Source organism: Panthera pardus, unplaced genomic scaffold (assembly GCF_024362965.1).
Source record: "Panthera pardus isolate Hobbes unplaced genomic scaffold, ASM2436296v1 HiC_scaffold_16, whole genome shotgun sequence".
NCBI classification, from domain to species: Eukaryota; Metazoa; Chordata; class Mammalia; order Carnivora; family Felidae; genus Panthera; species Panthera pardus.
Window position 1 is genome coordinate 84,093,599 of NW_026526721.1, and position 25,190 is coordinate 84,118,788.

Here is a 25,190-nt window from a genome sequence, read left to right on the forward strand (position 1 = left end):
GTAGGCTTGCTACTGCTTTGTTGTACTGTCATTTCTGAACCTCAATCTCCTCTCTCTCTTTCTCTCTCTCTCTCTCTCTCTCTCTCTCTCCCTCCCTCCCTCTCTCTTTTTTAATCACAGCAAAAAGTTTCTTAAGGGCTTAACTTACAGCCAAGTGCCAGCTCCCCCATTTAATTTGTCCTGCTTCCCCATAGCACTTGTACTTTATGTTCAGGCAGAGGTGAGGTCAGTTCTCAGGGCCCGGCTCTCTGGACACCCTCAATGATGACCTCATTAGAGTCACAGATGTTTGCTGCACTTCGGGAGATCTGGAAAAAACAGAGCAGTAAACTAGGCCAGCTTGCAGTAAGGCTGTTACCCACAATTCAAGATAAAATGCTGGATAGTTCCCACTAGGTTCTGGTCGGCTAGGAAACAGCAACTTATTAATCTTGTGTCAGAGAGCCAGCTGCAGCCGTGGCAGTTACCATATTTCACCACCAACTCCGTGTCTGGACAGCCATTGTCTTTTTTTTATGAAAAAACTCTACAAATCAGCTGCGTTCTCTCTCTCCCTCTCCCTCTCCGTTCCCCCCCTCTAACTTAGCAAAGCCCCTGCATGTCCTCCTTGGAGAAATTGCACAGCAGCCCTGATAGAGTTCGGGTGCATCGTCAATCCTGTGGTTGGTTTACTAATTCAGAGAGACTGCTTACTTTCCAACTTTAATGATATTCCCTCAGCATATCACTTTGGTTGCCTGGCGACAGGATTTGAGCTAGGCCTCTCATTTGATTCCCACACATCAGACCCTGAAAAGCACTTTTTTTTTTCCCCCGTCCCTCAGCTTTTGATTCTTTCTCCTCTGAAACCCTTCCCCCTGCGGTGTCAGTATGGGTGGGCAGAGCGGTAGTAGAGGGAGGGCAAGGGTGAAGGGCGGCCTAGAGCGTACTGGTCACACATCAAGGCCTCCAAACAAAGCCTCCAGGAACCCTTCCTGACAAACACAAATTCCCCTCAGAAAAAGCAAATTTGGCTTTCCCTTCATAGTGTGGGTGTCATTTTAAGACTTTCCTTCGATACTTTATTAAATCTGATGCTTTTCATTGTTTTTCATGCCATCTCTCACAAAAGACTTCCTATTATCAACAAGTTGCTATAGGAGTAAGCAAACAAAATTGTGAAGAACTGAAATAATCTAATAAACACCAGCCTTTTGGCCATGTCCTCGTGGGTTTTAATATTACAATGTATATGTTAGCGTGCGAATTGTCTGTCTTAATTTTACCACAGTGCACTGCTTTTCCCACCACGAAGAAATGTTTTATGTTAAAATCCACACACTAAAATCCAAAGTGTTACTGCAAAAGAAAATGAAAAATGTGTCCCTTTTGGTCTTTTTAAAGGAAAAGAGAGATGCTTCTCTCTATTGTTTGAAAAGGCTCAACATTTTCAGTTTTCAAAACTGCAAAATTGCAATGATCACATGTACGTGAGTTTTCCTTCCAAAAAGGAAGTAAAAGAAAAATTCGTAGGACGTGCCATTTGAGTTTTTCCATAATATTATTTCAATTGTGTAAGTGAAATTTTATATGCTGTGATCACATCCTCAAAGAGCACAATAACAAAAAACAGTTGGAGCATTTAATGAGCTACTTAGTTTACTGCTTACAGTTAGTGCATAATCATATTGATACATACAGACTTCAAGTGTATACGTATAAGATGTATGTATGCATATAAATACGTGTCTGCATACCTAGACGTGTTTGTAGATTGCTCTTGAAATATTAAAATTTCCATATGCGTGTCCTTTTTGATGACCAGTCTATTGTAAAATGTAGTTCAAATATTCTTGTTAGAGTTTATTTTCTCACAGATCCCTGAAGGATTTGCTCATGTAACTCTCATTCTCGTGTGCAAATCCCCTGTGTATTGATGGGAGAATGGACTCCTAATTCCTCACTAGAGCTGCAAGAAGGATTCTTAACCTTTACTCTCTTGTTGTTGAACTTATATAAAGCTGACAAAAGTTCTTTACCCCTTTCTCAGCAATGATTAAAAATGTGTACAAAGTTACTGTTTTTCTAGTGACACTTTTTGGATTCCTCCTCGTACACTCACCCCTTCCTCTATTTCCTACATCTACAAGATCTATTACATGCTACGTTATTACTTACTTAGTTATTAGGTGGCTGAAGGAGATGGTTTCATAGTGTATATTCCTACGCGTGAAATAGGAATGTCCTCAAACTAGTGGTGAAGCTTCATTTTTCTTCTGTTCAAAGTTGTAATTAATACATTATTTGCATTTTAGCTGTGCAGATGGGCAAAGCAGATACTATTATAAATTCTATTGATTCAGTTATTCTAATATTTGGTAGTGTCATATTTCACGTAGGCCAAGAACATTCTGAGTTTTGTTTATTCTGGGATATCGATATTAAATGAATACTATATAAAATGTTTCAATGGTAAGAGCTAATAAAACAAGAGAAGCAGTCTCCCTTCAACTTTATTTTTTCCTTTTGTATTGAATGATTGCTACATCAGGCCAAGAACACAAAATTCAATATAAAAATATATTCAAGATAAAAATTCAGTATAACCATGCTAATGCTAGCATCTCATATTTGGGCTATGTTTAAGGAGGTAGAGGGTCAAGTGGAAAAGAAAATCTAATTGGTCGCTGGGTGTGGAGGACTATTTGGATACTCAAGGCAGGGTAAATGGAATGACTTACCCCTAACTTAAATAATTGTGAAAAATATCTCAAATATCCTTACCAAAAAAAAAAAAAAAAAACAATTAAAACCCCCAATAAAGAGTCGACCTGAGTTTCTGTGACTCTTCATTGATAAAATATTAAAAATACTAGAAAATTAGTGCCGTGGTCTTTCCTTAATTCAATGCAAAGTACAATTGTTATTCTATTTGCTCTTCCCCCTACTTCCTCACTCTACTGGAATCTGAGCTAAAAATTGTAAAAAAAAAAAACAAAACAGGAACCCCTTAAGAAAAGATTTCCTTAAAATATTTTCAATCTTGCAAATATCAAGTTTCTAAAAATCCTGTGATGGAAACCTGATCATTTCTAGTTCCTTTTCAGAGAGTACACCACTGGATAGGCATTTATTTTTGGATGCTTGCCTAAATCGTTTTGTCTGCAGTTCCCACCACTAATAGCAACTCACCTAGGCTGCAGAATTGTCCTCTCATTCTAGAGACCCTTGTGCGTATAAAAGGAGCAGAGAACATGAATAGAGAATGAGTGGTGTTTCACTCTTTTTCTCTGTAAAAGACAAGACAAAATCAAGTCTGAGTTTGGAAAAATAAAGGCTTATTGATCTTGTTAATAAATGGATAGCCATCAGAAATTCAGAATTATTTTGCTGTTAGTTATTTTCATGGTGCCAAGGTGTGCATTTATGGAAGATGAAAGCCCAGGGAGAGGTAAAATATCTTGGATTCATGATTCCTGATTTCTGACTCACTTGAGTGCTTCATTTGTTAAAAGCGAATCATGAGTTATATTATTGTTATCATCAATATATATACTTAACATAGTTATATTAAAAATAGTAAATATGTCACACTCGCAAGTGGCACCTAGCTTTTATTTATAATGTTGCTGTTGTAAACAATACCTATAAATGATGAGTTGTGTGATAAAGAAAGGAACAGGGAGATGGAAAAACCTGGAGATGTGTCCTTAACCTTGTCATAACATCCTGAGCCTCAGTTTCCTTAGCGGTAAAGGCAGGCAACGTCATATAAAAACTTCAAATAGTCCTTACTATTTGCCTTTTGCTATATGGTTCTGTGGCCTCTATGAGGAAGGGCTTTACTAATGATAATTCCTATTTGTATGTCACAAAGAGAAGAAGAGGGTTCATGAACATGTGTGTGAGTATGTTTAAGAACCACATGAATATCTCAGCCTTTCTAACACGATGCCACTCAAATGGGTCTATATGGTGAATATCTGCATGATCACAGTTTTAAAAACAAAAGTTCATGAAGGGAAGAAAAGGAAGTAGAAAAAAAGAAACCAGCACCCAATGCAGACTCCCAGAAGAAACCGGAAACCCTTCAATTTATTTCTCTTTGTGCATCTAAAGCTTTGAAAAGTCCAAACAGACTTCTTTTTGAACATTTCTAGCAGATCTCACTGTTCCTGTTGTTGCATGCACTGAGTTTAAATTCTCAGCACAGATGAACACAGCCCAGCGGAAGTTCTAATCCTCAAAAAGTAGACAAATAACAGGGAAACTCCAACGGCCCCTTAATACAGCTGAGCTCTCAGGCCTCCCCGGGATGCGGGACTCTGAGTGGTGCCGGAGTTGGGGTTGCTATTTTGTTTGTCCCCATGAGCCCCACCTCAGCATGCCGATGCACTGATGTCAGAATTCTAAATGAGCTTGCTCAGAAGGGCCCAGATTAGCCTGGTTGCTAGGATCTCGCCATTCCAACCCCCTTTTCCACTTCAGTGGACTGAGCTTTTGACACTATGAAAAGCACCATTTAAAATTAATTAAAGCTTCTTATTTGGTACCAAATCTCATCACTGCCGACTACATTTAATATGTTTTATGTGTGGCTCTAAGTCCCTGTAGCATCATGTGTTGTATGATCCTGCAATGAAGCGGCTGCAAGTGAGAAAACACAGAAGCAACCCAAATTTAGCCCTTGGGTGTTTCATCTGGTGTGTTAAACCACAAAGCTAGTCTTCCGGTCTCTTGGGTCATGAAAATTTCGTTGAACGAGAGAATGGTGTTCCCTCTGGAACTGAAGACAGGAGACCTGAGTTCTAGTCCTGCTCAATCACCATGATGGGCAAGACGTGGTTACTTTTGAAAACTTCAGGTTCCTCATCTGTAAAAGAAAGGGGCTGGTCTGCAGTCTCAGACTTGGTATTTGATGTGAATGGTTTTGGATTCTGAGTGGAGGAGGCAGGGCTGTATGACAGGGTAAACTCTCAAGTCTGGGGGTTAAACCGATCTGGGTTTAAATCTCAGTTCAACAACTTTCTGTGTAGCACTGAGCAAGTAGCCTAATCTCTCAGACCCCCGGTTTCATCATCTGTAAAGTGGGGTCAGTAATTATACCGCCCTTCAAGCCACTTTGTCACTTACATGGGCCACAAATTATTTTCTAGTCTATTAGCTTCAATAATTCTTTCCAAAAGTCAGAGTCCAACTTGTTCATCTCGTGATTGTTTTTCAAAAAAAATTAGATTAAATAATAATAGTAATAACAATGAAGACTCTTTAAGGTGCAGGAAAGTCTTGTAGGCAGACAAAAAGATAGTAAAATCTTAAAAAAAAAAAAACCGTGACAAAAATAATACAAGTAATTTGCTTGACTAAATGCAATCTGAGTTTTATCTGTCTCCAGGAGTCTTGTTTTGTTTTGTTTTGTTTTGTTTTGTTTTGTTTTGTTTTGTTTTATGGTGTCATTTTTAATACAGTTTGTTCCCATTCCAAATTATATTATGCATTTGTTTGGACTATGACAATCCCCCCTCACTCTTTTGTGCCTTTGATTTAACAGGAGGGAAAAAACAAAAATCTGAGAAGAATAGTAATGGGTATCTTGACTTCACACCAGAAGATTTGTATATGTGGGAGACAAAGTTTTTTGTTTTTTGTTTTTTTGTTTTTTTTTTTTTTTGATTGGTGATTCACATAAGAAATATATGCTTGTATAGAACCAATCTCAATGTATATGTAATCCAGTACCTGAATGTTTAACGACTTAGCAAAACATGCCACATTTGCTATTCATGAAGAAAAAACTTGACATTTTAACAAATAGGGTGTTTCTTAAAACACCACTGTAGTTTCATATTTTTTATATTTTTATACTGCTTACACTCTGAAATACAGTTTTAGAAGCATCATAATAACAACTCCACAATGGGAGAAAAATAGATTGACATACACGGTAAGTGGTGAGTAGCCTTCCATTTACCTGATGTAGCAGCTGAAAACACACGGTGATCACTCTATTATTAATGCTTTAGGCAAAGTCGGGAATCATCCCATGTTTTAAACAAGTGGCTAATTCGAACTGTAAAATTCTTTGGTTACAGAATTTCGTTGAACTGTCCTAAATGAAAATGCCCTGCAGAGTTTTCCACACAACTGCGGCTTTCACGTTTAGGTATTGATTGGAAAGTTTATCAGATTCATGTAATTTCTTAATTCTAAAAATTCTGGCAAGTGAAAACCTCCGCCTCTCAGTTTTCTCATCTGCAAAATGGGAAACATGGTAACCTAATATAATAATAATAATGCTGACAACCGTCTCATGAGGTTGTTGTGGTGTGGTAATTCATGTATCATATTTGCAGTGCCTGCCATATATGCAGGTTTTTAGTAAATAGCATCTCCCATCCCTGTTATTACAACAGGGCATTAATATGGGTTTAGACATTATTGTGCATACCACAAGGTTGATCACATCTGGACCATCGCCACCAACATTATGTATAGTTTGGTTTACTGGGAAATCATAACAAAAGCCTGAGAAGCACGTGATTATTTCAAAAAGCACCAGAACGCTTTTCTCAGTGTAGGAGTCCTACCAACACAAGGTATTTTCTTGGAGGAGCAAATAAAACTTTCCTTGGGTAGAATCAGCCTTAACATTTAATAGCCAGCATACAGCTACTTTCAAAAGAAAGCCCTACTGTTCTGGATCTTTTGTTTCCTGAGTATGACTGAGAATCCCTGTGTATGACTGAGATCAACAGCCAGATATCCAGCAACTGGCAGATCAATTACTATTTGTCTCTAATGTTGCTGTTTGCAACTTAGCAAAACACTAGTATGTTTGCACAGTCCCCTACTTAGGTAAAACTATGAATTAGTTAATAAAAGAACCAAATAGAAGTGAAGAGGAAAAAGTTATACACTTACTAGGTACACCTTAAAAAAAGGAGATAAATATGTAAATGTTTATTCCCCCTGGTAGATGATAACAGAATAGCCAGCCATTCAATTTAAATTTTATTTGTGTATGTTTCTTTGTGTCTTTTTCAAAACCCCAAGAAGTTCAACTTGACTATTAAATGCTTTTGGCAGCAAAAGGATATACTGTGTTTCTTAATGTAGTGGCCTAACAATACAACTATTTGGTAGCAGTGGAGGACAACTGTGGACGCGAAATTTGAAAAAAAAAAAAATTGAAGTATGTCTCCAAACAGAACGTGTTGTTGCTAAATATTCCTTCGACTACAGTTAATATAAATGAGTGTGCTTCTAAACATATATATGTATATATGTACATATGCATACAAAAGTCTTGACATATCATTCATCTAGTATTGCATAATGTAAAAAATAACATTAGTACCTAATTGCTTTTTCTCCCATGTGGTGTTTAAAAAGTTGTTTTAAACCAGAAAGGAATAATCAAATTACTGAAATTCTGTTATCAAGCAGACTAGAAGCAAACTTTTCTGTTTTCACTCCGAGAATCTGTAATAACATAATTAATGACTACAGATCATTATTTTGACCTGCAACTTTAGAAGAAAGCTGGTTTTGTTTCTCATAAGTGTGGTAAGAATGAGGTAAACTCACTAATACCTGCTTAAGGCGAGTTTAAAAAATGATCTTTTAAACAATCTCAACCCAGAGTCAAGATGTCTCTAACAAAGGGATCCAAACCATATAACTTGCACTGAATTGAATATGAATGAATAAAGGTTTTATAAGTCAAAATACAACAAAGCCGTCCATTTGTACATCAGATTTCCAAATTAGTGTTGCTACTAGAGGCTACCTGAATCAAAGTGGTAAAACTATTCCATCAGTCTCAAACACAAATATTACAATTAAGAGTTATCTGTTATAACGACAACCAAATAATTACCCATAGAGAGTCCAAAATTAAATGCCATATTAGTCTGATATATAATTGATCAGTTTATTATTTCTCAGGTGATGTTTCTGTTTGCCACTCCCATGACCTTTTGTTAGGCTCCCCTTTAAACATAGATTCACCTCAAATAAATCTTTAAAGAGAAAAGCAGTGAAAGAACGCATTCACCTTCCCTGCCAGAATAGAATCAACAAAGAAATAATCCTTTGTTGCAGGCTTAAAAGAAGTTTCTCCCAGTTCTTCCCTTTACCCCAAAGTGTAGGAACTTCTGCTTTCCTTGTTTTCCTAAACAACTCTTCCTCCCTCCCCCCCCACCCCTCCCTCACCCCCCACCCAATAGGCTTTAGGAAGTTTACTGATCCTATCGGTTTAGGAGCAACTACATTCACAGGAAGGCCTCGCACCCGGGATCATTGTCTCCTTTCTGAAAGCTGGATGAAGACATCAGACTCTCTGTTTGTCATTGGTGTATGACTGAGATTAAATTACTGGGTAATGGAAACTGATAGATCTGTTCATATTTCACCCTCAAGTTGCTAAAAATAATTTCCACCTATGTGCCAATCACCTCTCTAAATGCTAGCTCAAATACTAGAGTACCCATGGGATAAGGAAAAGTTTTGTGGTCACTGGGAGAAGACCAGTCCCTCATTTTGAATTCAATATCTAAATTTCGAACATCCTTAGCTCAAAGGAAAGGATTGCAATGTCTCAGTTTGACATAGTTAAAGAATACTAATGATTTCACATTTAGAAGTTGTTGAAATATTTCCAATTTGAAACGAGATTTGTTTCCTGTGAAAATGGGTGAAAACTCCATTAGCCATCAAGAAAACGATACTCGCATTGGGGCATCTGGGTAGCTCAGTCAGTTAAGCATCTGACTCTTGATTTTGGCTCAGGGCATGGTCTCTCAGTACATGAGTTTGAGCCCTGCAACGTGCTGACAGTGTGAAGCCTGCTTGGGATTCTCTCTCTGTTTCCCTCTCTCTTTGCCCCTCCCTGCCTCTCTCTCTCTCTCTCTCTCTCTCTCTCTCACACAATATATAAACTTAAGAAAAAGATACTCCCAGGTTTTGTCATTTGGAAAGAGGAAGGAAAGAAGCCTATTGTAATGACTATGTCAGATCTTAAGCTATGGGAGCTTTTCACCTGCACCAGGTGAGGCAGAGGAAATTCCCTTATTTGGTCAAAAGAATGAATACTAGTTTCTACTAGTTAATTAGGCAATTAGTATAAACAGCTGGTATGGCCCAAACCGCTCCAGGGGAAAAGTCTTTAGAGTCAAGATAAGCAAGGGATGTTTTCCTTGACTTCATAAATGTACTAAAGGAGGACTAAAGAAAAAAATCAAATCTTCATGACTTTGTGTACTTAGCCTCAAGCAGGACCAACAAACAATAAATAAGAAAGTATAATTCTAATCCATTACGGTAACATAATAAAGAGCAAAGAAGAACATATCTATAAACAAAACCAAACCAAACCAACCAGAATCTTTTCTTCTGAAGCGAACCAGGCACTACTGAGCTTAAAGCCCCCTGTGCCTCATTCATCCTCCTGACCTGACCCCTCTGACCTCTTAGAAACCTAATACATTTCCTGTTTCAGTCATACGCCCCAGAAAACTCTTCTTTACATGATATGTAGTATTTCCTTACTTGACTACCAATCAGAAAGTCACCATATTATAATACATATAGAATGAGATGTGTCTGTTGTTTGGGTATGGATGGAATTTGATATCAAAAGTAAAACACAATCAAGAGAGCTGAAGTTTTACAAGCCAGGTAAGTGTCAAGTGAACGTAGGGGAAAACAGTCTGCCAAATGTGAAGTGTGATACGAATTAGGGGATTATTGCAATTCAATTGTTTTCTTTAAGTGTCTATTTCCAGTAGGAAATAAAATGGACTTTTCAAGAAGATTCTCTTAGTTTTATGCTCATTTGTAGATTATACTTTATTTTAGAAGTGCAAAAATATAAGAACGAAATACTGAAATAAAAATAATAAAGAAAAAACTCTATCTTTCATCTGTGACATTTGCATTCTCAATTCTTTGCAGGAATTCTAAATTATATGGCAGACCTGATTTTCTTTGAGTAACTTTTGCTTGACATCTAAGTCACAATAAATGGTTTGGGGTATCAATTTCTTAAATGTGCTTGATTTGCTAAGAAAGAAATCATGAAACCAAATATTACCCAACTTACCATCCTATGTGGAGGGTAGACAGTAGGTTATATTTTTCAAATTCACCATTTCAAACACCCCCTTCCACACCCCGCAATCCCATCCTCAGTATAGGGGAAGAAAAAAGAGGGAGCTCTACTTAACTCAAGTTAATTCTGTTTAATTCCACATATTTTATCAAAATGTTTAATTTAGAGGTAATAATTTAGTTTAAAGATAGCTGTTGAGACAAACTAAATGTGCTAAAGAAGTTGATATCAAAAATGTTGAGTGTCAGTGAAACTTAGCTGAAAGCCAATAGGATTGGCCATCTAATGGCGATTAAGTATGCTATAAATTTAAATCTTTGAAATAGTTGTTGAGATTTATTCAGGCAGACAAACAAAGATAACAAAAGTCTTTTGTGTGTTTGTCAGTCATTTCCACTCCTCTGTTGTTGTGGTGTCAAATAATGTCAGTTATTTAAGGGCAATTACTGTAATTTTAAATTCTCAACAAATTAAACTATAAAGACTAGAAGTCCAAGAAGGACTCTACTCATTTTTCCACCACATTTTCCATCTTCCATTTTTAAAGGTAAGTTTTAATTGTTTGAATGTTTAGAGAGAAAAAACCCACAATTTTTCTATTGGCATTTTGTTTTGTTTTTGTTTTCTGTTTTTTAAACTACCCGTGTTTGGATATTTCTTTTACACTGAGTTACATTTTATAAAATTTTTCCAATGGCACTATGCTTTTTTGGTCAAGTAAGTGAAATGATCTTCAACTAAACTTCATTCACTTTTTAAAAATATTAAAATAGCTTTATTTTTAGCCTTCTCATATTTGGCATATACAATTTAATGAACTTAGGTTGGAGTCTAGGAAAAAAAAATTATACAAGGAAGCAAAATAGATCTTGAGATGAGTGAGAAAAATATGCATTTAAATTGTGTTTGATAATAGAATGTTCTACCAATAAAAAAAAATCTTGGAAATGAAATGTAAGCATAATTAATTTGAATGGGATCATTAAAGTAGTTTCATAAAATAATTTAAAGTGAAGGAGGAAAATAATTACCACCCATCATATTTAAGCTATGTTGACAAAGTTTAAATGTTACATAATTTAAGAGGAAGGATTCAATACATTTTATATTTCATGAGATCTTTTTTTAAGATTTAGAGCAGCATCTAGGATTTCTTTGCAGTAATAAAGACAATGATCCATTATGTTCTTCTATTACTAATTATTCTGTAAAGATTGTCTGTTCCAAAAGATAATTAGAAAGGGTGAAATTTAATTCCATTAAACAGAACTCAGCTGGGACATAATGAAATTTTGCTGTGAAGTTGAAGACTTTGAAGCCAAATAAAAAGCTTTCACATAGATAGAGTAAATGAGATTATAAAACTCACACCTTATTCATGCAGGGCATATTTAAGACATACCAGGACAGGATTATGTTTACTCATGATGAGTTTTAAGTGTTCAGTTAGTACAAACATTCATAAAGTAGGTTTCTTCATTTTTCCTTGAGAATTTTAGTGATGGGCAGAGGTTCTTCTAGAGTTTAGATTTGTCCATTCATTTATTCAACAATAATGTTTTGCGTATTTTCTCTACACCTGACTCTAGACAAAATAATGAGTGTACCAAGATTAATAGGAAGATAGTGGCTGCTCTGAAGGAGCTTTTGGTAAAATCCAACATCTATTTATGATAAAAACTCCCAACAAAGCAGGTATAGAAGGACCATATTTCAACATAATAAAGGCCATAAATGACAAGCACACAGCTAACATCATATTCAATGGTAAAAAGCTGAACACTTTTCCTCTAAGATTAGGAACAAGACAAGGATGCCTACTTTTTCCACTTTTATCAACATAATTTTGGAAGTCCTAGCCAGAGGAATTAGGCAAGAAAAGGGAAAAGATGCACCCAAATTGGAAAGGAAGAAGTAAAACTGTCACTATTTGCAAATGATATATTATAAATAGAAAACCCTAATGACTCATTAAAAAAATTGTTGGAACTAAAAAACAAATTTTGCAGGATACAAAACCTATGTCCAAAAGTCTGCTGCATTTCAATACATTAACAAGGAACTATCAGAAAGAGCAATTAAGAAAACAAGTCCATTTGCAAAAAAAAAAAAAAAAAAAAAAAATTAAAAAAAAAGAAAGAAAACAAGTCCATTTGCAATGGCATCAAAAAGAATAAAATAACTAGAAACAAATTTAACTAAGTAGGTGAAAACTACTGTATGTTGAAAACCATAAGATATTAATGAAATAAATTGAAGAGGACACAAATATAGGGAAAGATATTTTGTGCTCATGTATTTGAAGAATTAATATTGTTAAAACATTTATACTACCCAAAACAATATAGAAATGCAATGCAATCCCTACCAAAATTCCAATGGCATTTTTCACAGAAATAGAACAAAAAATCCTGAAATTTGTATGGAACCATAAAAGACTCTGAATAGCCAAAGCAATTTGAGAAAGGAGCAAAACTGAAGACATCATACTTCCTAATTTCAAACTATTTTCCAAAGCAATAATAATTAAACAGTATGGTATTTGCATTTAAAACATTCACGTTGATCAGTGGAATAGAATAGAGAGCCCAGAAATAAGCCCATGTATATATGATCAGTTTATGACAAGGAGTCAAAAATATACAATGGAGAAAGGACATTCTCTTCAATAAATGGTATTGGGAAAATTATACAACCAAAGGAACAAGCAAAGGAATGAAACCGGACAACTATCTTACGCCATACACAAAAAAATTAACTCTAAATGTAAGACCTGAAACCATAAAACTCCTAGAAGAAAACAAAGGCAGTAAGCTCCTTCCCTAAGTCTTGGTGATTATTTTTTTGTGTCTGACACCAAAGGCAAAAGCAATACAAGCAAACCTAAGCAAGTGGGAGTATATCAAACTAAAAAACTTCTGCCCAGATATGAAAACCATCAACTAATGAAAAGGGAACCTAGTGGAGGATCCTAGGTGGCTCAGTGGGCTAAGTGTCTGACTCTTGGTTCCAGCTCAGGTCATGATTTCATGGTTCATGAGTTTGAGCCCCAAGTCAGACTCTGCTGACAGTGCGGAGCCTGCTCAGAATTCTGGGCCTCTCTCTCTCTCTCGCTTTCTGCCCCTCACCTGCTCATGTTCTCTCTCTCTCTCTCAAAATAAATAAATAAATTTTCAAAATTAAAACAAAAAAAAAAAAAGAAAAGGAAACCTACTGAATGGGAGAGAGTATTTGTAATTTACATATCTGACAAAAGGCTAATATCCAAAAATATGGCAAGAATTCATACCACTCAATAGCAAAACAAAAGCAAAAACAAAAACAAAAAGACCCAAATAATCCAAATAAAAAATGAGAAGATCTGAGTAGACATTTTTCCAAAGAAAACATGCAGATGGCCAATAGACATGTGAAAAGTGCTCTATATCACTAACCACCAAAGAAAGGCAAATTAAATCACAATGAGATATTACCTCACGCCTGTCGGAGTGGGTATTATCAAAGACTGTATATAACAGTTGACGGCAAGAATGTGAAGAAAAGGGAAACCTTGTCCACTGTTGATGGGAATAAAAATTGGTGGAGCCACTATGAAAACAGTATAGAAGTTCCTAAAAAAATTAAAAACAGAACTATTACGCAATCCAGCAATTCTGCTTCTAGGTTTTTATCTGAATAAAATGAAAACACTAACATGAAAAGATATGTCCCTCCATGTTCATTGAAGTATTATTTACAATAGCTATGATACAGAAGCAACCTAAATGTCTATTGATGGATGAATGGATAAAGAAATTACAGTATATACATAAATGCAATTAAATGTTATTCAGCCATAAAAAAAGAATGAAATCCTTATCATTTGTGGCAATGTAAATGGGCCTTGAGGGCATTATGCTAAGTGTGTCTGATCACTCTTATATGTGGAATCTAACAAATACATGAATTAGTTAATTAATTAATTAATTACTAAACAAACCCAAGCTCATAGGCATAGAGGACAGACTGGCAGTTGCCAGAGGTGAGGGTTAGAGGGTGAGTGAAATGGGTAAACTGTTTTTGTTTTGTTTTTGTTCTTGTTTAACTCAATTGAAGTTGTTTTTTGTTTTTTTTTTTAAGGGCAGAAGATGGACCAGAAAAGTGGGACTTTACACAGAGAATATAGACTTACAGTATAAAAGAAAGCCAAAAGCATTGTTGCCTCATTGTGCACTAGACCTAGCAGAGAGGAAAGGGCGAATCCTTAGTCTAAAGGAGAGTAAGGGTGCCTGGGTAGCTCAGTTGGTTAAGCGTCCAACTCTGGATTTTGGCTCAGGTCATGATCTCATGGTTGTGAGAATGAGCCCCATGCCCAGCATGGAGGCTCTTAAGATTCTCTCTCTCCCTATCCCTCTGCCCCTCCCTGCCTTAAAAAAAAAAAATGAGTAAGAGTTTATAGCTCCTAACAAGATCAAAATAATACTGAGGGAAACCATTTTCTGAAACACTTTCTTCAGGTTCAAGAGATCTTTGTAAAGGCTTGTATTCATTTAAGAGTGGGTATATGTGATTGGTAAAATATCCTCTCAAAAGTATGCTTTTAACAGTCAATTAGGAATGACATTTTATTTCTTTGGTCCCTAAATTAATTGAAGTTTATGGGTATTGAATATAAAGATTGATGATATTGTAACAGGTTAAACTTTGGTTCAGGGTTACTTGTACCTAAGAAGGCCAGGCCCTGAATCACTGAGAATGCCTGGTCATTCTCAATAATGTCTCAGGACTACACTCATTTGGCTTCCAAAATAAAGAAGGCCCAATGCTATCTATCTCGGACCCATGTAAAAATCAATTCTGTTGTGTTGCACATGTTGAAGCTAGAGGAATTGTTCTATCTATTTTTATACCTATCAATTCCTTCTACTATACTCATAGATGAAAAAGCATATGACCCTGTGTAGTAAACAGATAACAGCCCTCAAAGATGCCTACATCCTAATCCCCAAAACTGTGAACATGTTACATTACTTGGCAAATGGGAATTAAGGTTGCAGATGTAATTAATGTTGCTATTCAGCTGATCTTGAGATGGAGAGATTATTCTGGATCATCCACATAGGCCCAATGTAATCACAAGGGTCATTATAAGTGAAAGAAGGAGGTAGAGGGAGAAAACCAAACAGATTGAGTAGGAAAAGGTCTTGACCTAATATTGCTGACTTGAAGATGGAAAAAGAAGGAAGGAAGGCCATGGGCCAAAGAATAAGGGTAGTCTCTAGAAGCTGGAAAAGACAAGAATATGGATTCTTCCCTACAGCCTCCCAGAAAAATATACAGCTTTACCAACCCCTTGATTTTGGCCCAATGAAACATATTTCAGACTTCTAACCTCCATAAAGACAAGTTTGTGTTGTTTTAGGCCACCAAGTTTGTGGTAATTTGTTAAAGCACCGATAAAAAACGAATATACTCTGAGAGCAATTGGCAGGCATCTTACCATTATAGTACAGAAAGCAAAGCAAAGATAAAGAAATTAGGCCCTTGGTGTATTTAGCCACTGAAGCCTACCATATTTCTGGGGGAAAAGGAACAAATATTCCTTACAGAAGGATTCCAAATAATAAATGCAGAAGCAATGAGGGAAATAGAAAATCAGCTTTAGAACACCATAGCAATAATTGCTCCAAACAAGATCTAGTGATGAGTGTCAAAATAGTTGGTGAAACTTTAGTGAGAAATAGGATATTTACATAGATTTAAAGTATCCATACCCCCAAATATGTATTAGTGTAATGGTTTTAAAATATGTCCACAAATTCTTTGATACTCTACTCTCTAGGTGGTGAGATTAACCCACCTCCCACTGGAGTGAGGGCTGGACTTAGTGATTTCTTTCTAACAACTGAGTATGGAAAGAGAAAAATGGTAGCTTTAGAGTGGGGAAACACAAATTGAATAATATTATACAAAATACTTGACTAGTATTCTTTAAAATTGTCAAGATCATGAAAATTAAGGAAAAACTAAAACTACCATAGATTGGAAAAGACTAAGGAGACATGAAAACTTATGCAATGTAGGGTCCTAGAGTAGTTACTGGAACAGAAAAATACCATTGGGGGAAAAACTGATGAAATTTGAATAAAGTCTATTCTAAATAAAATACTAGTTAATAGCATTGTACCAATGTTAATTTCTTAATTTTGATAATTGTACTGTAATTATATAAGTAAATAGGGAAGCTGGATGACAGTTATATAGGAACTCTCTGTACTACTTTGTAAGTCTTCAATAAATCTAAAATTATTTAAAAATAAAAACTTGAGGTGCCTGGGTGGCTCAGTTGGTTGAGCATCCAACTTTGGCTCAGGTCGTGATCTCACATCATGAGTTTGAGCCCCATGTCCGGGTCTGTGCTGACAGCCCAGAGCCTAGAGCCTTCTTCAGATTCTGTGCCTCCCTTGTTCTCTGCCTCTCCCCCACTCACACAGTGTCTCTCTTTTAAAAATAAACATTAAAAAGTTATAAAAAATAAAAATAAAAATAAAAACTTAAAAGTAGATAAATAATTCAAAGGAAAAGAACAAACTAAGAAAAATATTTTATATAGCTGGCAGAAAAATGACTGACAACCTCACTACGAAGGGGTTTTTACAAATGCATTGCAAAGTAGGCAAAAAAATACATAAGCAATTTATAGTGAGAAATACAAATAAACCTATAAGAATAATAAACTTACTAAGCATCAAAACATAAAAAATAAAATCTTGTCTCCTTTTTTAAGCCTATCGAATTAAAGATCTAAAAAAGATAATATTCAAAGACAGTTCTTTGAGGTTATGAAAAGAATACGTATTCTCATATATTCTTTTTTTTCTTTTAACATAATTTATTGTCAAGTTGGCTAACATCAGTGTATACAGTGTGCTTTGGTATTTGGGAGTAGATGCCTATGATTCATCACTTACATGCAACACCCAGTGCTCATCCCAACAAGTGCTCTCCTCAATGCCCATCACCTATTTTCCCCTCCTTCCGCCTCCCCTCCACAACAACCCATTTTTTCTTAATAGAATATAAACTGGTATAACTTCTGTGTATATATTATCAACATAAATAAAACTTTTAAAGTACACAAATCTTTGAGGCAGAAATTCTGCATAGTGTTATTATAGGAATGAGTACCCATTATTATTATTTTTTTTACTTTCTTCTTTATTGCTTGCTGAATTGTTTTCAAACAATAAGCATGTGTTACCTTTAAAATTAGTTTTTTAGGGGCGTCTGGGTGGCTAAGTCGGTTAAGCATCCGACTTCAGCTCAGGTCGTGATCTCTTGGTTCATGAGTTCAAGCCCCACATCAGGCTCTGTGCTGACGGCTTGGAGCCTGGAGCCTGCTTTGGATTCTGTGTCTCCCTCTCTCTTTCTCTGTTCCTCCCCCGCTTGTACTCTGTCTCTCTCTCTCTCTCAAACATAAAGATTAAAAAAAAATTAAAATTAGTTTTTAGAAGCTATTTATAGGCTTACTTCATTTTAGTGTGCTTCACTTCACTGAACTTTGCAGATGTTGACTTTTTGTACAGATAGGTTTGTGGCAACCCTGCATCAAGTAAGTCTATCGGCACAATTTGTCCAACAGCATTTGCTCATTTTGTGCCCCTCCATCACATTTTGGTAACTCTCACAATATTTTAAACCTTTTCATTATTAGTATATTTGTTATGGTGATCTGTGGTCAGTGATCTTTAATGTTATCACTGTAATTGTTTTAGGGCACCCCAAACTGCACTCATATAAATAAGATGGCAAACTTAATAAGTATAATGTGTGTTCTGGCTATTTCCCCATTTCCCTCTTTTTCCTCAGCCTTCCCTATTCCCTGATACACAATAATATTAAAATTAGGCCAACCAAAAACTCTACAATGATCTCTAAGTGTTCAAGTGAAAGAAAGACTTGCACGTCTCTTACCTTAAATCAAAAGCTAGAAATGATTCAGCTTAGTGAGAAAGACAAATAGAAAGCTGAGCTAGGCTAAGTTGTGACTGCAAAGGCAAAGTTCTTGAAGGAAATTAAAAGTACTATTCCAGTGAACACATGAATGATAAGAGCAAAACAGCCTTATTGCTGATACGGAGAAAGTTGCAGTGGTCTGGATAGAAGATCAAACTAGCCACAACATTCCCTTAAACTAAAGCCTAATCCAGAGCAAAAATATAACTCTCCTCAATTCTACGAAGTCTGGGAGAGGTGAGGAAGCTGCAGAAGAAAAATTTGAAGCCCAGCAGAGGTTTGTTCATGAGGTTTAAGGAAAAGAAGCCATCTCCATAACATACATGTGCCAGGTGAAGCAGCAAGTGCTGATACAGAAGCTACAGCAAGTTATCCAGAAGATTTAGCTAAGATAATTAAAGAAGATGGCTACACTAAACAATAGATTTTCAATGTCTTCTATTGGAAGACAATGCCATCTAAGATTTTCATGGCTAGAGAGGAGAAGTCAATGCCTGGCTTCAAAGCTTCAAAGGGCAGGCTGACTCTCATTTTAGGGGCTGATGCAGCTGGTGACTTTATGTTGAAGCCAATGATCATTAACCATTCCAAAAATCCTGGGGTCCTTAAGAATTATGCTTAACCTACTCTGCCTGTGCTATAGAAATGAAACAACAAATCCTGGATGACAGCACATCTCTTTACAACACAGTTTACTATTTTAAGCCTACTGTTGAGACCTATTGCTCAGAAAAAAAAGGTTCCTTTCAAATTTTGACTGTTCATTGACAATGCACCCAAGAGCTCTCTGGAGTTGTACAATGAGATTGATGTTATTTTCATGCCTGGTAACAGAGCATCCATTCTGCAACTCAGGCGTCAAGGAGTAATTTCAACTTTCAAGCTTTATTATTCAAGATCTACATTTCATAAGGCTATAGCTGTCATAGACAGTGATTGCTCTGATGGGTCTGGGCAAAGTAAATCGAAAACCTTCTGGAAAGGATTCCCCATTTTAGATGCCATTGGGAACATCTGTGTTTCCTAAGAGGTCAAAATATCAGCAGTAACAGGAGTTTGGAAGAAATTGATTCCAGCCCTCATGGATGACATGGAGGGGCTCAAGATTTCAGTTGAGCAAGTAATTGCAGATGTGGTGGAAACAGAAGGAGAAATAGAATTAGAGGTGGAGCTTGAAGATGGGACTGAATTGTTGCAGTCTCATGATAACACTTTCACAGGTAAGGAGTTGCTTCTTATGGATGAGCAAATAAAGTGGTTTCTTGAGATGGAACCTAGTCCTGGTGAGGATGCTGTGAAGATGTTGAAATGACAATACAGGATTAGAATATTACATAAACTTAGTTGATAAACAACAATAGCCAAATTATGGAAGGACCCCAAATGTTGATTGACAGATGAATGGATAAAGAAGAGGTCATATATATGTACAATGGAATATTACTCAGCCATCAAAAAGAATAAAATCTTGCCACTTGCAAGGACTTGGATGGAGCTAGAGTGTATTATGCTAAGCAAAACAAGTCAATCAGAGAAAGACAAATACCATATGATTTCATCATATGTGGAATTTAAGAAACAAAACAGATGAATATCTGAAAGGATGAAAAAGAAAAGAAGAGAGAGGGAGGCAAGCCTTAAGAGACTCTTAACTATAGAGAACAGACTGAGGGTTGATGAAGGAAGGTGGACAGGGAGATGGGCTAAATGGGGGATGGGTGTTAAGGAGGGCACTTGTTGTGATGAGCACTGGATGTTGTATGTAAGTGGAATCACTAAATTCTACTCCTGAAACCAATATTACACTATATGTTAACTAACTAGAATTTAAATAAAAACTTGAAAAAAAAAACTTGGTTGATAAAGCACCAGCAGGGTTTGAGAGGACTGACTCTAATTTTGAAAGTTCTACTGTTGGTAAAATGCTATCAAACAGCATCACATGCTACTGAGAAATTGTTTATTAGAGAAAGAGTCATTCAATGCATCAGAATTCATTGTTGTCTTATTTTAAGAAATTGCAACAGAAACTCCAACCTACAGCTGCCACCACCATGATCAGCCAGCATCATCTAGGCAAGACCCTCCACCAGCCTAAAGCTCAGATATTGGTTAGCTTTTTTTAGTAATATTTTTAAATTAAAGTATGTATGTTGTTTTTAGACATAACATTATTGCACATTAATAGACCATAGAATAGTGTCAACATAACTTTTATATGCACTGGGCAACCAAAAAATTCATTGGACTTGCTTTAGTGAGATATTTGCTTTATTGTGGTGTGAAACTGAACCTGCAATATTTCTGAGGTGTGCCTGTACTTGAAAATAAATAAATACAATGGATTTAAGAGACTGAAAAGTTATATTCCAAAATGGTAACTGTGGTTATTTTTTGTGTCGTCAGATTACATGTGATTTTCACATTTTTCTTTTTCCTTATATTTATGTAAGAAACATATATTGCTTTTTGCATTAAGTTCTCCCATACATAAATGAAAAGTGGCATAAAAAAATGACCAGCCAGTATATCTTAACTAGTCTTAGTTATTTATCATCAAAATCATTTATGCCTGTCTGTATGTGCTGCCCTGCTTGTCTTCAAGTTTACAGCACTGCCAACCTATATGTATCACAGGCTTTGGTGATCTGTTTTTGAAAAGAATATCTTTGATCCAGGTCCACAGCCATAGGGAATGGACGTTGAGTTGACGTTGGTCATGGTTAGGAACAAAACAAAATCTGTTGAAAACACCACTATTTTTATTGACATCAAGATGACCTTAAACAGATAATAAGCAAAACATTCATATCAGGCTTAAAGGGGAAGACAAATTCCTCTTTCATTTTTCAGAAACAGTTTGAGAACACTACCACTGTCACTGTCTTGTAAAAGAACTCAGCCCTAGCTGATAAAATACAAGGCAGACCAATTCATTTAGGCACAGGGGAACATTCCACCAAAGAGCTCTTTTGCTAATGCAGGTCTGAGTACCTATCTCAAAATTTTGGTGCTATCACTGACCTTTACTTTGGCCTCAGTGTTCTTACAGACACAAGTCACAGAAGCAAGGGCTAGTGGAAGGATAGTCTGAGATTATCTGGCACATAAATGTCTAATTAATTTCTGATTGGATACTGTTAAATTCCCCCCTTTTTAACAAAATTCCATTCAACCTTTACCTTTTGAAATTTAAAAAAAAATTTTTTTTTAACATTTATTTATTTTTGAGACAGAGAGAGACAGAGCATGAATGGGGGAGGGGCAGAGAGAGAGGGAGACACAGAATCTGAAACAGGCCCCGGGCTCTGAGCCGTCAGCACAGATCCCGACGCGGGGCTCGAACTCTCAGACTGTGAGATCATGACCCGAGCTGAAGTCAGACGCTCAACCGACTGAGCCACCCAGGCGCCCCTACCTTTCGAAATTTTTAAAGTACTGTGTAAAAGACAAAATTTGTAACTGAGCATCTTAATTACATAGTCTTACTTCTGTAGCGGTGTTTGAAAATAGCGTGTTTACCTTTTCTCATAAACAATTAAGTTGCTCACGACAATGATCATCCAGGCAAAACATGCACAAATTCAGGCCCAAACCCTCAGTTTCCAAAAGGAAAAAGATTCCCACAGGGAAAGATGATATTTACATTACATAAATGATGCTAAAGCAAACCCTGTTCATGTAGGTGGAACACATGAATAAAATCCTTGGAACAGGCCAACAGCAAAGACGTGTTTCAGAAAGAGGACAAATGCTATGTGCCCATAGCACAGGATGAACATCTCTACTTGAGGGTCTAGATCTGAGTTTCCTCCCACAGACAGCTGAGGGCGCCCCTCCTCCCTCCCACCTTCACCCCATCTCAGGAAGGCAGAGCAGTGTACAGGAAAACAGATAGGCTTTGAAGTCAGTCACAACTGGGTTTGAAACCTGTCACCATTAGCCACGTGGCCTCACGCAAATGAATAATTCCTGTTGTGGTCCTCAGTTTTCTCATCTGTAGAATGAGGGATAGTAGTACATTCTTAAAGGGTTGTTGTGAGAATTCAATATAGTTACATGTAAAATGGCAGGCACCTTTGAAACGGTAGTGATCATCATCATGATCTTCACACCCATGGACTGACTCTCCATCCGAAAATATGGTTCTTAATACCTTGCCCTGAAATATTTAAAAGGAACCAGTACAGAGCTGAGGGCAAGAGATCTTCTTCTCTATTATGTAAGCAGAAAGAAACACCAGAACACCAACAGTGTCAGCAGTACTAACGTCACCTCCTAATGATCAAGTGTTGTCTGACTAAAGATATGGAAAATTCTTAGTGATGAATTTTTAACAGTGAAATTTGACTTACCTCTTGTGTTCTGCTGCCCTAAATCCATTTTGGAAACAGGCAGAGCATAAATAAATAAACACTCAACTCTTCCCTGGATGTTTGGGTGGAAGCAGGTGGCTATTGAGAAGACGTGGGTCGATGTGTGTGTGAAAGTTAAAAACAAATGTCTTATGAGGCTACTAACTTGAGCACTCAGGATGGAGATCTTTCTTGGATGGGAACCTAGGTCACTTGGGTGTCTTTGCTCTATTGTCAACATTAAAGGTAAATCGACAAGCAGTCCTGCTTGGTAACTTCCTCTATCCTTCCTTTAACCATTTCCCTCCCCATTCCTTCATGGTGGCATTGGGATTTTCTCTCACATGATTATTCTTTTCCTGCCACAATCTTTGCTCTCCCCTTTCTCTGCTGGCCCCCAGCTGCATGTTGGCTCTCACATTAACTTGCCCTTAATCTTCACCATCTTTTGTTGGAAAACAAGAAAGAGCATCCAGTGCTACCCAAATGCCTTCCCTTTCTGCCCTCTACACCAGCCTAACATGGGCCTTCCCAATAATTAGTCTGAGCGGATTGTTGAGGGCACATTAGAGGACACTGACAGTTCACTGAGAGCCATTTCCCCTTAGCATCACGGAAGGAACATTCCATTTGAGCTCAAACATGTTTGGATGGCTGTGTTGAGATGAATCTTTCTTCCCCGGGTCATCTGCTCTGTACTCCCAGACTGTTACAGAGCTCATAACGTCCTGTATTGTAATTAATGTGTTTGGGGAGCCGTGTCTCCCTCAGAATAGTGCTGGATTACCTACAGGCAAATTAAATAGACACATATGGCTCTGGTGAAGCAGAGGCACTAAACCAAACAAACAAGTAAAAACACCAACACCAAGAACAAGCAAACAAAAAGCAACAGTATAGAAATGGCAATTTGAAGTTCTAGAAAGAAGCAATTTGAATCTACAGCACTTCACTTTTGTTTCTTTAACACATTTAAATTGTATTTTGAATTACATGTAGGAAGGAGACACCACAAACCGGAAGGATTTAGAACCTGCTCAATTCATACTGTGTCTGGACTTGGTGAGGATTGGGGTCTCCTTCAATCACCTGAAACCTTATTCAAAATCCTGTGTTTGTACACGTGGACATTTTTTCAGGGGCGAAAGCCAAAGAGCTCTTAGAGCCTGAACTGTTTAAGAACCACTGCTAATGTGAGCTAGAGAGCAGGGCTGTTTGCTTTATCTTTGTGTATCCAAGGCTAGTGCAGTGCTTGGCAAAGTGGGCACACAGTGCTGGTTGATATGCAATGGCTCTATCTCAGCACTGAATATTATTTTTTCCCACATTTTTTAAGTATCAAAGAGATGTAATTAGTGATTCTGTGACCCTACTCTGTTGTGGTTACTTAACATTTTGGTCTACCTGGCTTGAACACACATACACACATATACACACACGTGCACACACTTTATTATTTTTAAATTAGTTTCTAATATTTTAGTAAGCCCTAGGAAAGCATCATTTGCTGTGTTTTAACATGGGATTTGCTACTCATCAAGTCAGAAGTGTTTTTGGGTACTCCATCTTCTCATCTGTCAATTTAAAAATCACCCTGTTAAAATTGGTAGGTGTTGCCTGAAAGCAAAATAAAATTCAGAGAATTTTATCCCCATTTCTCAGAGGTTCTTGCCTATCTGTGTGTGTTAGGGCCTGGAAAACCTGGTTAACATGTGGATTCCAGAGTCCTACCCACATAGATAACTGGTCTGGAATCCATTTTTTGACAAAAGCCTCAGCTGATTCTGACAAGGATACTCTGACTTAAAAAACACTGTTCTGGGGGCGCCTGGGTGGCTCAGTCGGTTAAGCGTCCGACTTCGGCTCAGGTCACGATCTCGCGGTCCGTGAGTTCCAGCCCCGAGTCGGGCTCTGTGCTGATGGCTCAGAGCCTGGAGCCTGTGTCAGATTCTGTGTCTCCCTCTCTCTCTGCCCCTCCCCGGTTCATGCTCTGTCTCTCTCTGTCTCAAAAATAAATAAACGTTAAAAAAAAAATTAAAAACAAACAAACAAACAAACAAAAAAAAACCACTGTTCTGTGTTAGCTCACTCTCCGCATTAATATTTATTGAGGTATAAATGCAAAGTTAGGGGGGAATAATGAGCTTGTATCACTCTTAGAACTTTCCTTTGAGTCTGCATTTCCATGAGACTAAGTGAATGTGGAAAACTGCTCTAGGGGAGAAGCAGTCGGCCCTGTTTGAGACTTGTAGGGTTTTGTTTTGTTTTCTTTTGAACATGTGGGTAATATCTAAATGAATCAGGAAAAGTCTAAGTACCACAGCGGAAAAACTTCTCGCTTTATACTCTGCTTCATCTTTGGTGCTAGAGCCTATTAAATTTTAACACTGAAACTGATAAGACCCGCAGCCGGTGGATTCCTGAGGATGATGACAAAGGTTGGTAGCACTCAGCCACTCTGTTTATTTGTTTGTTTTTACTTCCTGCAGCTACATGCTAAGTGTATTATAGCTATTTGTGGAACCCTGGCCAGTTGTTGCAGATAAACGTGTTGACAGTACACAGCCTTTCTTCTCGCACACACTCCTGACAAGGGCAGACTGTGCTTGGTTTTGTTTTGTTTGTTTGGAGAACATTTACCAGGTACTTGTATGTGAAAACTACAGCTAGTCGATTTTACATATATTTCATGTACTTCTCAGAATGTCTGCAAGCTAGGGCTATTGCTATTGTATCTATGGTGTATTATT

The 25,190-nt window shown here is 37.0% G+C and overlaps 1 pseudogene; it reads left to right on the forward strand.

Annotated features, from left to right (window-relative positions):
• Window positions 1-17,996: 17,996 nt before the first annotated feature.
• LOC128777413 (tigger transposable element-derived protein 1-like) lies at window positions 17,997-20,183 on the forward strand (annotated as a pseudogene).
• Window positions 20,184-25,190: the final 5,007 nt, after the last annotated feature.